Source organism: Budorcas taxicolor, chromosome 5 (assembly GCF_023091745.1).
Source record: "Budorcas taxicolor isolate Tak-1 chromosome 5, Takin1.1, whole genome shotgun sequence".
In the NCBI taxonomy this organism is placed as follows: domain Eukaryota; kingdom Metazoa; phylum Chordata; class Mammalia; order Artiodactyla; family Bovidae; genus Budorcas; species Budorcas taxicolor.
The window spans coordinates 149639286-149653101 of record NC_068914.1 but is presented as its reverse complement, the minus strand read 5'-3'; the positions used below and the strand labels follow the sequence as shown (position 1 = coordinate 149653101).

Below are 13816 nucleotides of genomic sequence, written 5' to 3'. Positions count from 1 at the left end.
GGTCAAATCCTAAACAGGTGCCACAAATCCACACGTGGCCTATTCCTAACGAACTACCAGCCGGACTCCTGGTTCCCGGCGTTCCAGCCACAGACAGCTTCTCTCTCAAGCTCCTTCCTGCCTCGGGGCCTTCACTCGGGGCATTTCTGCTGTCTGAGCAGCCCTCTTCCCCTCCCATGATGACTGTCCCTGGCTAACCCTTGCTCAGTCCCTCAGATCTCTGCAGAAGGAGCTCTCACTGGGTGGCCTGACCGGATCTCCTCGTCCAGCACTAGCTCCTCCTCTTACACATCCCACTGTGCTTTTTCTTCCAGAGCCCCTACTATAGTTGGAGTTGAATGCTACAGTGCAGTTATCGGTGTAATGTCTGCCTCACTGCACAGACCGCAAACCCACAAGGGCCAGGCCTGTTGGGTTGCTCACCACCGTGAACTCTGGGCCTGAGAACTCACTGGCTTATAGTAAATGCTAAATAAATGAGTGAGCGATCTCAGACCTTATTTCCAAAGCAAGTCTAACTCTGGGAGGGGAAGCTGCACGTGCCAAAGGCCTCAACACCCTGTGTGAGCACCAGGCCAGGTGGGGCTCCCTCGGTGAACCACCCCACGCCATCCCTTCAGGCCTCAACCACGAACACACATCCCCAGCTTTGTCCCCGACTCTGTGATCTGCAGTGACATCAGACTCACCCCAAGCCCTGTGCGGTGCCCGCAGTGCCAATCCCAGGAGGGCCACGTTGTCCTTCTCCTCCTGCTCATGGGTGGCATCACTAGAAAAGTCCTGAATCCCCAGAGATGTCATCACAAGGGTTTTCTGCAGTTCAGGAGCCATTCCTTTAGCTCTGGTTCCCTGCAGCCCTCCCCACAGGGTCTTTTACACTCACTCTAAATCCTACATCCCAAGTTGGAATGGGAAGAGCACCTGTTCTGGGGCCAGAAAGCTCTGTGTTGAAAACTGGGCTGCCTATATTCAGAAAGTGCACCTAAGGTTGAGCCTTTGTCTCATCAATAAACAAAAGGACAGTAATTTACAAGGCCCCACCTCACAGAAGTATCGGAGGACCCCTTAAAACTAGTCAGTGTTGCCCCCAGCCACCAAACACAGCACACGTCACCTGCCTCTCTAAGCTCAGCTAAACCCACTGCCAGAACAATTATAGAGAATGCCAAGACAATGCCAAAGTTCTCAGTGACCTCCCAGCAAGTCAGGTGCTAGGGCAGAGGAAGGGCTGGGGGAGCTGAAGTTTGAGTAAGAACGACAAGAAGTGTAAGACTATTCTCTCAAGACGCTGGACAGAGAAAGGAGAGAAGTCTGGAAGCAGCTCTCAGTTACCAAACCCCGAGTGGATGCTGATCTTGAGAACATGTCTGCATAGACACTACACTGTCTAAATTTTCCCCGCGAGGAACCCACCCTACCTCCATCCCCTCTCCAGCCCAAGGGTACGTCTATGAAAGGCACTGCCTACTCCACACACGCACAGCCACAGATGTCAGCTGCCGCCCCCTACAGCCCTCCACACTCATTCTCTTGCGATGTCCTCACCTAGACTTGACCCACCAGCCATGCTCTTCTTCCATGTCACTCCTCCACTGAAGCTGTACGGGTCATTCTCTCTTGCTTTCGCGGGCTTCAGCTATTTTGCTTCCTCTGTCCCTTCCATGAGACCACATCTTGGGACTTGGACACCTAGCTCAAACTCTGTTACTTCACTAAACCTACCCAGTCCCCCAGACACCCTCTGGCAACACTGGCCCCATTCAAACTATACCTCCAGCCCTTGAGGACAGGCTCTGATGTGGTCCAGGTTTGCACTGGTCCCTTCCTAGTGTCTGGAGTAAGCAGGTATTTATCTCGTGTTTGTTGATGGGGTCAAATCATGACTCGATGGCTCAGGGAGCTGGGTTTAGACATACTACCTGTGAACTCTTGGACAGACAACTGGTAGCTCTGTCCATCCCCCAGTTCAGAGAGGGGATCAGGACTAATGGTGTACATTGGGCAGGCACGGCCATCAGAGTGATATGAACCCTAGGAGTTCAGAAAGACGCGCTGAGACAAGAACAAGGGGAAGGTGGAACATTTCAGGGCAGAAGAAGGCAGTGCAGCTAAGCCAAGATCAGGATTCAAGGATAAATCACAGGAAGGAAAAGAAATCCAAAGAAGTACAGTCCCAGAAAATTCCAAAAAAAGAGAGGAAGTTGTGAGAAATACTTCCAGTGGCATTAATGTTGCAGAAAGACAGAAGAGGGTCAGGTGTGCAGGTGGGCGTTGTGTGATTCTTAAGCTCTCAGTGACCTCCCAGCAAGCCAGGTGCTGGGGCAGAGGCGGGGCTGGCGGAGCTGAGGTTTGAGTAAGAATGACCAAAAGTGTAAGACTATTTTCTCAAGACGCTGGACAGGGAAAGGAGAGAAGTCTGGAAGCAGCTCAGCTGTGATGATAAAACAAGAGAGGAAAAGGAGGCTTTGCAGGTGAAGCCCTGCACTGACTTACAAACATCATCACGGCTCCTGCAAGTGGCAGGATGGAGGTAGCGAGGACACGGGTGCTAACGGTTCCGTGGCTTCCCCACCTGCCTGATCTTGGGGAGTCATCTCCTCCTCCCTCCACTATGTCACTAGACTGTTCTCACTGTCCGAGCTAACAAGGGACAAGGAATTTCTCAAGAGTTTATCACTCTTTATGAACTAAGGCCCTGCTGCTGCAAGAGATGATTTGTTATCTTAAGAGACGTTTGTCACTTTTCACTTTCTGTCATCAGAGAGAAGCTGGAACTCCCTCCCATGTAAAAGTGAAAGTGAAGTCGCTCAGTCGTGTCCGATTCTTTGCAACCCCATGGACTGTAGCCTACCAGGCTCCTCCGTCCATGGGATTTTCCAGGCAAGAGTACTGGAGTGGGTTGCCATAATGTTGACAATCTATTTTCAGCAAAGAGGGGTAGACAATGGCAGAGAGAGCAAAAGGCAACATCAGGGTATGCAGAATCAAGGCAGTGATGGCGCCCCTTCCAAGTCCTTTCTGCAGATCTGGCCGTTTTCCTAAACTGGGGGACACTGGCCAAGGGCTGCCTCCCCCAGTGGGTGGAGAACTGCCAGGAACCCCCACTGGAACTGAGAGCCTGCCGCCTGTCAACCGGGTCTGCCTCGGTCGGTGCCTGGCTGGTAAAAGACTTGAACAGAATCACCACCAACCTCATGACTGTCTTGAAAAAGGAAAATAAAACTGTGTGCTGAGATAAAGTTTATTTATAGCTCCTTGGTTTTCTTGTGTGGGGTTTCCCCCCACCCAAGGAAATGCTGCAAGTTCATGGTGATCTTCCACACTCCAAACATGTCTGGGGGACTTTCCAGGTGGAAGGGGGCGGCTGCTTCTAGTATTACCACAGCCAGAGTCAGTGCAGTATCTCCCCAAAACACTTGCAAGTAGAATACAGTATCACACAGGAGGTGTATTTGCCAGAGGAGATATATTTGCAGATTACAGGTAGCATATCAGAGTCATGGATACTACCAAAACAATACAGGGAGAAACTAGCAGACGTCTTCAATTAAAGCAGTTCACTATGCCTTCATCCACAAAGTAGAATTTATTATACCGTTCAATGGAAAGAAATGGTAAACAGTAATTCACACTGGTGGGTAACAGAGTCACCTGTATTTATCTTTCAGTTCAGTTCAGTCGCTCAGTCGTGTCCGACTCTTTGCGACCCCATGGATCGCAGCACGCCACAACTCCCTGTCCATCACCAACTCCCAGAGTTCACTCAGACTCACGTCCATCGAGTCAGTGATGCCATCCAGCCATCTCGTCCTTGGTCGTCCCCTTCTCCTCCTGCCCCCAATCCCTCCCAGCATCAGAGTCTTTTCCAATGAGTCCACTCTTCGCATAAGGTGGCCAAAGTACTGGAGTTTCAGCTTTAGCATCATTCCTTCCAAAGAAATCCCAGGGCTGATCTTCAGAATGGACTGGTTGGATCTCCTTGCAGTCCAAGGGACTCTCAAGAGTCTTCTCCAACACCACAGTTCAAAAGCATCAATTCTTCGGCACTCAGCTTTCTTCACAGCCCAACTCTCACATCCATACATAACCACTTGAAAAACCATAGCCTTGACTAGACGGACCTTTGTTGGCGAAGTAATGTCTCTGCTTTTCAATATGCTGTCTAGGTTGGTCATAACTTTTCTTCCAAGGAGTAAGCGTCTTTTAATTTCATGGCTGCAACCACCATCTGCAGTGATTTTGGAGCCCCCCCCAAAATATTCATCTTTAGGATGCATTTTTTTTCATCTTCCCAATTGTGTTTGGTTTAGAAAAACATTAAAATTAATTTTTACTCCAGGAGCACAGCTGGACAGACAATCCAGATGCTTCTTCTATTAAAAGAAACTAACAAATTGCCAGAGGAAAACCAAATGCAGGATGCTAACTGTATTTATACAAAATAGACCTAGGTTCAGTCCCTGGGTTGGGCAGATCTCCTGGAGAAGGGAAAAGCTACCGCCTCCAGTATTCTGGCCTGGAGAATTCCATGGACTATGTAGTCCATGGGGTCGCAAAGAGCTGGCCATGACTGAGCGACTTCCACTTCACAAACTGTCCTTATTGACAGTATTCACATGCTCAGAGGAAGAAAACCAGTATCAGCAAGAAAACACAGGAGCATTAAGACACGTTAGAGTGGCATGACAAGGGTCAGAAGAAGAATGTGGGTTTGTAGGTGGAAAGTTCATCACAATTAACAAGTCAGTCTGCGCTACTGAAATCAAGCAAAATCGCTAGGGTGATTTCAGAGAAAACCAAGCATTCCTTCCAAAGAAGTGAGATAATGACATAACAAACTAAATACAGGAGATATTCACTAGCGCCTCTACAACCCTCACAAACACACCAGTGACCCAACAGTGAATTCTGATATGTACGTGATGGAGGAGAAAAAAAATGGAGCAAAGGAGTCTTCTCAGTGTTGATACAATGGCCTTTGTGAATTCAACAGGCATTTACTGAGCACCCGCTATATGCCAGGCTCTCTTCCCTAGTCTGTGGATGCCACAGGAAACAAAACAGACAAAAATCTCTGCCCCTGTGGAGCTTACAACATAATGAAGGATTTAAGATATGTGACTCTGAGCAAGACATGTACTTAGATGAGTAAAGATGTGTTACGGAGAAACCAGAAAGAGGACAGCCAATAAAAACTGAATATACTCACAAACACACATGTAATAATAATATATGAAACTGACTGATGACAGCGAAAGTGAATATATAAGCAGAATACATTCTCACAATCTGCAATTATTTTTGCTAAAATCAAAACCCAGCAATTACTTTCCTCTGATGTGGCCTTATATTAGAGGATTCTATGTCCGAGCGAAAAAAAAAAAAAAAAGGTCTTAAATGATGACCATCATTACACGAAGGTCTGGGATGGAACCACAACATGTAGCGAAAAAATCTAGAGCAACAGACTAGTTTCTGCTGGGGAAAAACAGATGGGAATTTACTGATAACTCTCTTATTTACCTGGAAATATATTCCAGGGATGGGGAAGATGTAGTACTGATGACAGAAAAGGTGTTACTGCAAATGTGGAAACGAGGTTATTAAAGTAGACTTAGGAATTTCTCTCAGTAGACGGGGTAGCTGCACATATTTTGGCCAACAATTCGCTGATACATGATTCTGCCATTTTCCAGTTAACTCAAAGGTGTAAATAGAGTGTATTTGTGTTACCAGGCGACTTCGCCTCTAACAGGAGATGGCAAACGGACTCCTCTCTTTGAAAGCTGCATATTAAGTTAAGGTCCAAAAGCAAAATAAACAAAAATATATGTAGACACAATGAGAATACCGGAGGGAAAAAGACTTGCAACGGAAACGCTCCAGGTCACCACTTCTGTCCATCCGGGGGAGGAAAAAAAAAAATCTAAGAACATACGTTCGCCCCTCCACCCCTCCCACCCCAGTTTTCGCAGGCTGTCCATCAGAAAGGGGAAAGGCGCCCCGGCGGTTCCCCTTAGGCCCATTCAGGGGAGAGTCCGGGGGGAAAGCCCCTTCGCTTTGGAGAGGGGTGAGGTGGGGGGCTGGCAAGTACATCTGAGCCTAACGAAGACTCACAGATTCGAGGCCCAGGAAACGCCAGCCAGACAGCAAAACACAGTCTAAAACGACGGTGTGGCGGGACGGGGGGCAGAGAAACCACAGCGAGTCCAAATCAATCACTGGGACGGGACAGACAGCCTGCCCAGCGCTGGGGACCCACCGAGCCTTCTCCACTGATCGCAAGGCGCTGCCGGAGCCGCCGAACCCGGGGCCTCCGCGTTCTCGGAACTCAACAGCCGGCCGGCTGGGCCAGGAGAGGTGCGGGGTGTGGGGGGCGCAGTTCCCGGGAACTCCGCCCCGCCCTCTCCCGTCAACCCCGCCCATCGGTCCGCCCCATCCCTCCCGGCTACTCACCGGATTCGCTTCCCACATAGCGGTGGCGAAATCGAGCGGAGAGAGCCTAGGGGAAGGGGCCGGCCGCAGGGTCGGGGCACTCGGTTTTTCCCGAGGGTCCCCGGGAGCCAAGGGCTGGAGAGGCAACCTTCTCGTAGGCCTCCTTTTCCCCTGTTACAGGCCAGCGTCTTCGGACCCCAAACCTCCCGACTTCCGGCTGCAGCCGGCCAACCAACGCCGGCCCCGCCCCGTCCCCGGAAGCCCGCCCCGCCCCTGACGCTCCCTTCCGGCCTCGCCGCGGGGTGGGCGGGGCCTGCGAGAGTCTAAGTGGTCCTGGGGTTGTTTAAGGGCTTTCAGTCCAAGCGCCCCTCCAGGGCTGCAGCTGTAGTGTAACGTCCACTGTGAGAGAACGTCAAGCCTCGCTGGCTGTTCTCCCTCTTATATTTATTGATCACCGCGTAGTGACCAAGAGGTAGACAGGCCTGGGAATTAATAGCCCCCAGGACAAGCTTTCACGCTCAGACTCGGATTCCTCACGCTCAGAACTGAGGTGATAATAGTATCTAAGGGTGTAGCGCGGAGAAGGCAATGGCAAGCCACTCCAGTACTCTTGCCTAGAAAATCCCATGGATGGAGGAGCCTGGTAGGTTGCAGTCCATGGGGTCACTACGAGTCGGACGCGACTGAGCGACTTCACTTTCACTTTTCACTCTCATGCATTGGAGAAGGAAATGGCAACCCACTCCAGTGTTCTTGCCTGGAGAATCCCAGGGACGGGGGAGAGTGGCGGGCTGCCGTCTATGGGGTCGCCCAGAGTCGGACACGACTGAAGTGACTTAGCAAGGGTGTAGTGAGGTTGTTAAAAGCACCTAGCGCGGTATTTGGCAAACAGTAAGTGCTCAGTTAGTGAAGGTTCTTTGCCAGGCACTGTGCTAGGCTCCAGAGTGAGTAAGACTAACCCGTATGCAGCCCTCATAGAGCTTGGGGTCCAGAGAAACAATAAGGTATAATTTAGATAAGTAGGAACGTGCAGGATGGTTTGTAGGTAGTATGGCAAGTACAGGATTCTTTGAAAGAATGCTTACCTAGGACAAGGTGTCTGCCTATCCACTATGTTGAGCCCCCCTACCCCACACCCACCAAGAAATTTAAGCTAAGACTTAAATAGGATGCCCTCCTATTGAAGTTACCTAGGTAAAATGAGCTACAAGAGGGGAAGGATTTTCTAGGCGAAGAAGTACTATAAGGAAACAATTTAAGGTCCTTCTGAGGGATTTCCTTGGCAGTCAGGTGGTTAAGGATTCACCTTCCAATGCTTAGCCTTTGTCAGGGAGCTAAGATCCTACAAGCCCCTCCTCCAAAAAACTAAAATGTAAACAGCGGAAGCACTATTGTAACAATTCAGCAAAGACTTTTAAAATGGTCCACGTCAAAAAAAAAGGAAAAAAACTTTAAAAAAAGATACTTCTGAGCTTTTGTATAACTCCACAGATTACAATTTTTTATTTGTCCAAGAATACCTACAGATTTAGAATCTGACTTTTTTCACTTACTATGAAATATAGGATACACAGATATCCTTCAATCCAATATGTATAGTAAATCTATTACAAAGTGGTGAGTGAAGAATGGATTATTTAGTAAGTAATACTGGGGCACTGGTTAGCCACTTGACAAAAAATAAAGTGGAAAAAAAAAAAGGTTAAATAAAGATCCCTGCCCCATAGTTTGGCAATATGAAATTTCCATAATCTTTTATTGAACAATGCCATTTCTAGGAGCTAATTTCAAGGAGGTAAATGAATAAATGTACAGAAATGGTCTGTACAAGAATGTTTATTGCTACATTTTTTGGAATAGTAAAAACTTGAAGACGACTTAAATATCAATCAATGGATATTTCAAATGTAAATGTGTATAACGTACATACAAGCTATGGAATGCTGTATGTATTTATCTTGTGTACTACCCCACTGAAAATGTCTTATAGTTTTAATAGCTTATAGTTTTTATAGCCCCATGGGCTATAGCCCCCAGGCTTCTCTGTCCTGGGACTTTTCCTGGCAAGAATACTGGAGCGGGTTGCCATTTCCTTCTCCAGGGGCTCTCCCCACCCCAGGGATCAAATCTGGATCTCCTGCACTGTAGGCACAGATTCTTTGCTGTCTCAGCTACCAGGGAAGTCATAACACAAGAATCAACAGATTTTCTAATGTTCAACCCATCCTCACCTTCTTGAAATAAGCTTTCCTTAGTCATGTATTCATTATTCTTTGAATAAATTGCTGGGTTCAATTTTTTCATCTTCTGTTTAGGAATAAAATGTATCTATAATTATGAAATTGTTACTGGTTTATGGCAATTGTCTTTAACAAGTTTTGCAAAGTGAACAGTAGTAAGTAATTTAGGAACTAGCGCTTCCTTGAAGACAATGGATTTTCACAATGAAAGTTTAACTGGAAAGGTTAGGGCCTTTTGTGGGGTTTCATTTCTGTGAAACCTTGGGGTTGCCTGGCCTGGCAGCTGGAGAGTGAGATGCATAGAGCTCAGGTTCAGTTCAGTTTGGTCCCTCAGTCATGTCCGGCTCTTTGCGACCCCATGGACTGTAGCCGGGCCTCCCTGTCCATCACCAACTCCTGGAGCTCGCTCGAACTCATGCCCAGCGAGTCAGTGATGCCGTCCAACCTCAGATGGATATGTTTTTAAAATATACTGCTGTGTCCCAAATGTGAAGAGAACACATTTTATAAACTGGAAAGAACAGTGCAAAGTTTCTCAATCATCTTTTTTCTTATTATTCTGGACTTATAACCGCCATTAGAGAGAGAGCGTGAGAAATGAGTCACAGGGTCACATTAAGTCACAGGGTCTCAAACTGAGAGCTAAGAAGCTTTAGCACACAAAGTATTTTAAAAGTTTTGATAAATGGTCACCGTTTTAAAACCTGGAAAATTTCACATTAAATAATAGGTCTCTCGAGCTCCCCTTACACATCATCTTCCTGTGCAACAACTGGCAATACTCACCACTTTGGACTAGGAACGGACTCTTGGTTTACCTGAGTCACCAGACAAGTATCTCTTATCCTCATCCAAATTACCTGCCCAAGCCCCTTGGGTATTTGGGCTCCTAATTAATAATAACACTCCTCTTATGTTTCTGAGGAAATGGAATGGATCTGGGACTTTCTAGAATGTTCTCATAGGAAACATCATCATGCACTTTTCTGTAACTGTCTCCAGGGATGGTCCAGACATGTGTTCAGCCTCTCATAGTCTTCCAAGAGCTTACTCTCTGTGACGCAGCCTGAGGCTGGAACGGCTTCCCATTGCATCATTGTCTGGGGCTAAATGCCGCAGCCGTAGAAACTATGCATCCTGACCATGGACAGTCACTAGCTTTCTCAGGAAAGCCAGACAAAGAGAAGACATTTTCGTTTATCTTTCTTGTGTTCTGGGTGGAGATGTCTTGCTGCTGCTGCTGCTGCTGCTAAGTCGCTTCAGTCGTGTCCGACTCTGCCACCCCATAGACAGGAGGCCCCCAGGCTCCCCCGTCCCTGGGATTCTCCAGGTAAGAACACTGGAGTGGATTGCCATTTCCTTCTCCAACACATCAAAGTGAAAAGTGAAGGTGAAGTCACTCAGTCGTGTCTGACCCTTAGTGACCCCATGGACTGCAGCCCAAGAGATGTCTTAAACCACCCTAAACCCAGCCCAGGGATCCTGAGGGACAGAATCCTCCCTCCCACCTGGTTGAGTGGATTCAGCTAAGTTCAGTCGTTCAGTCATGTCCGACTCTTTGTGACTCCGTGGACTGCAGCACACCAGGCTCCCCTGTCCATCACCAACTCCCTGAGCTTGCTCAAATTCATATCCATCCAGTCGGTGATGCCATCCAACCATCTCACCCTCTGTCATCCCCTTCTCCTCCTGCCTTCAGTCTTTCCCAGCATCAGACTCTTGTTCCAGTGAGTCAGCTCTTCGAATCAGGTTGGAGTTTGACCTACAGCATCAGTCCTTCTAATGAATAGTCAGGACTGATTTCCTTAGGATTGACTGGTTTGGTCTCCTTATCATCCAAGGGTCTCTCAGGAATCTTCTCTGACACCACAGTTCAAAAGCATCCATTCTTCAGCACTCAGGCTTTCTTTATGGTCCAACTCTCACATCCATACATGACTACTGGAAAAACCACAGCTTTGACTAGACAGACCTTTGTCGGCAAAGTAATGTCTCTGCTTTTTAATATGCTGTCTAGGTTTGTCACAGCTTTTCTGGTTGAATGGATTAGATCTCAGAATGCCTAGAGAGCAGAGGAAAGGCCCAAGGGGCAAGGAGAGGCGAGGGTGGGGAGGAGCAGAGGAGATCCATCTTATCTCTGGAAGGAAAGAAAATAATCAGATGGAGAAAACATGCGGAGGAAGGAAAAGAGTGGCAAGGCCAATTCATGGTGGAAAAAAAATCAATGTCCCCTAAGACAACAGAAAGAGAATAGAGAACCAAGTGACTGGTGAGGTGAAGGATTTAGTCTTAGCTATTTTAATGGTATTTTTAGAACTGATTCTTTATACGTTTTTTAAAAATTTATTTATGTGGACCATTTTTAAAAAGTCTTTCTTGACTTTGTTACACTATCACTTCTGTTTTACATTTTGGGTTTTTTTGGCTGCAAGGCATGTGGGATCTTAGTTCCCCAACCAGGGATTGAACTTGCAACCCCTCCACTGGAAGCGAAGTCTTAAGCACTGGACCACCAGGGAAGTCCTTGATTTTATATTTAAGGGCCACGTGGACAGCCAAAAATGGGGGCCAGCATACTAGGAGTGTATAATATACGGGAGATGGCAGGATCTGACAGAAAGAGTAAGCAGGAGACGGAGGGAGGATGAGGGGCCACAAGAGGGTCCAGGAATGAGGGAGAAAGAGCTGTATTTGTGCCCATCGGCCCTGAGTATAAAGACCCAGCCTCCGTCTGAAAAAGAGCCAACAATGAGGCAGTCGCAGAATCAGCCCCGTTGTCGGAGTCTGACAGTTAACAACTCCAGCAGGAATTAAGAGGTGAAATAAGCAGATGGAACATTTGTCAAAACTGGGATAAGTATCCCTGGGAAGGATTTTTTTATTTGTTCTTTTCCAAAAAATCAGAACGAATCCCATAAATCTTTCTAATTAGAAAACAGAACAAGGAATTAAATTCAACCGAAAAAAAAAAAAATGCAGCATGAAGTAATTCACTCACAGTAAATGGAAAGGCTGTCTCGAAAATCCCACTGATGATTACCCTTGGCTGCTGGGGGAAATGATGCAGGCACAGCAATGGACATCAGCATGCAACTCACAGCTGCGGGCCCAAAGCAGCAGCTGAGATGAGCGACCATCCTAATTAGAGGATGGAGAACTCTGAAAAAAGCCTCTGAGGCTGTGACATTCCTGGCCTGGGTTCTTCTTCCAGGAACGCCACTCCGGGGTTTGGGTCATCACTCTGTCAAAAAGGACTTAATGGGGGTGATCCAGAAAGAGACCACAGACATGACTCAGTGTGAGAAGCTTTGAGTTTAAAAGCAGAAAGCACGTCTATAAGAAATCCTTTGTAAAATTAGGAGGGAAGCAAGGACAAGCCTTGAGTGGCGGAAAGGACAGCTGGAGCGTGTCCTGCCTGCACTCAGCTCACCGCAGACATGGGGGACCTCGACACAGGAACTTTCGCCAGTTCTTAAGAATCACGTTCAGGGAGGTCAGGAAACCATGGCGGATTATCTAATATGAGTTGCTCTTCAGTTCTTCATTCAAGAAATATTTAGCAAGCTCCCTCCATATTTCAGGCACAGGCTCTAGCCTCTTAGGATGTACCAGGGAACAAAACAGAGGGAAATTCCTACCTTTGTGGAATTTACATGCTGGGGAAGGTTGGGGGCCTGGCTTGAGGCTGGGGAGGGACGGTGAGAGGTGGCCACAGATACTGTAATGTAATAAGTAAACACATTGTATGGTATGCTGTAACGTGGCAACAGCTAAAGAAACATAGTTAAGAGTAAAGGATATTGAGAGCATTCAGGATGGTCCTCATTAAGAAAGTAACATTTGAGGAGGTCAGGGAGCATGTTGAATGGTACGCCGGCAAAGAGGGTTCCATGTAGAGAGAACAGCCAGTCAGAATTCTTAAGGAGTGTGTGTGCACGTGTGCGTGTCTGTGTGTGTTGTGTAGAAGGGGTGCAGATGAAACAGGCCCTGGTATAACAGCAAGAACGGGCCTGACACTGTGTAAAGCTGTTTACAATATGTAATTGACAAGTAGAATTCACACAGCAACCCTATTCAGTAGGCACTGCCTTTACTCCCTTTTATGTGCAAGGAAATTAAGGCACAGATATCATTTGACCTGCCCAAGAGCAAGGATCCAAGCCTCGGTGCCTGACTTCAGGATCGCGCTCCTGACCACTGCTCTGGGTTTCAGTCATCCACTACTGCCACCTGCTTTGGTCATCCAGTCACAATTGGCATTCAAGTACTGCCCTAGGATAAATTTTGAAATTTCTTTTCAAAAGCAGTGTTTCTCCCTGCTTTATCACCTACCACCCTCTCCCTGTCCCTTTGCTCCCTTTCCCATCAACTCAAGAACTCTTCTTTCCTGCAGGTTCATCACCGAGACCATTGTCTCTGCCCAGCAAATCGAGTGAATATGGATAGAGTTTCTGTTCAGTTTGGGAGGAGCGGTTGGGGAGCAGTGAAGGGGTGCTTCTATGGATTAATAATGCCCTACAGATCACGCCTGCTCCTTGGAAGGAGAGCTGTGACAAACCTGTGCTGTGCTCTACTTAGTGCCTCAGTCATGTCTGACTCTTTGTGACCCCATAGACCTCAGCCCACCAGGCACCTTGGTCCGCAGAAATTCTCTAGGCAAGAATATTGGAGTGGGTTGCCATGCCCTCTTCTAGGGGATCTTCCCAACCCAGAGATCGAACCCAGGTCTCCCTCATTGCAGGCAGATTCTTTACCAACTGAGCCATGAGGGAAGCCCAAGAATATTGGAGTGGGTAGCCTATCCCTTCTCCAGGATGACAAACCTAGACAGCCTATTAAAAAACAAAGACATCACTTTGCCGACAAAGGTCCCTCTAGTTAAAGCTATAGTTTTTCTAGAGTAATGTAGGGAAGTGAGAGTTGGACCTTAAAGAAGGCTGAGCACTCAAGAATTGATGTTTTTGAACTGTGGAGCTGGACAAGACTCTTGAGAGTTCCTTGGACAACAAGGAGATCAAACCAGTCAATCCTAAAGGAAATCAACCCTGAATATTCATTGGAAGGACTGATGCTGAAGCTGAAGCTTCACTATTTTGGCCACCTAATGGGAAGAGCTGACTCAATGGAAAAGACCCTGACGC

The 13816-nt window shown here is 47.4% G+C and overlaps 1 protein-coding gene across 1 annotated transcript in view; it reads right to left on the bottom strand.

Moving 5' to 3' along the window:
• PARP11 (poly(ADP-ribose) polymerase family member 11) overlaps positions 1–6558 on the bottom strand; it is a 35849-nt gene extending 29291 nt beyond the window's left edge. The window contains exon 1 of the mRNA XM_052640735.1: positions 6457–6558. The gene's annotated coding sequence lies outside the window, so the exon portion shown is untranslated. The remainder of the gene's footprint in view (positions 1–6456) is intronic.
• Positions 6559–13816: the final 7258 nt, after the last annotated feature.